A 446-nucleotide genomic window follows, 5' to 3' on the forward strand; every position below is an offset into this window, starting at 1 on the left:
GGGAGAAGGATAGCAGGAAGGAGGAAGAGAGGAGTGGGGTAAGGGGCGAGAGACGGAGGACGGGAGGGAGGCAAAGGGTGAAGAATAGCCTCGAGGAACCACAACCAACGTGGTGAACCGACCGAAGCAGACGGAAGGTTCTTACAACACGAAGCCGGGAAGAATTCGCATTTCGTGTTGAGTTTCGGCCGCTGGAGCTTCCTAAGAAAGTACGAAAGAGTGTGATAAAAAAATCTTTTGTCAATGGACTTCCGAAAAATTGTGATTAAAAAATATCTATGACCTACGAAAAAGTGTAATTATAAAAAATATCTATGAACCTACGAAAAAAGTGTGATGGAAAAAATACACATATTTAAACATCTACGAACCTACGAAAAGTGATGAAAAAAATGCATATGTATAAATATTTATGAAGCTACGAAAGAGTGATAAAAAAAAAAAAA

The sequence above is a fragment of the Penaeus monodon genome, chromosome 25, assembly GCF_015228065.2.
Source record: "Penaeus monodon isolate SGIC_2016 chromosome 25, NSTDA_Pmon_1, whole genome shotgun sequence".
In the NCBI taxonomy this organism is placed as follows: domain Eukaryota; kingdom Metazoa; phylum Arthropoda; class Malacostraca; order Decapoda; family Penaeidae; genus Penaeus; species Penaeus monodon.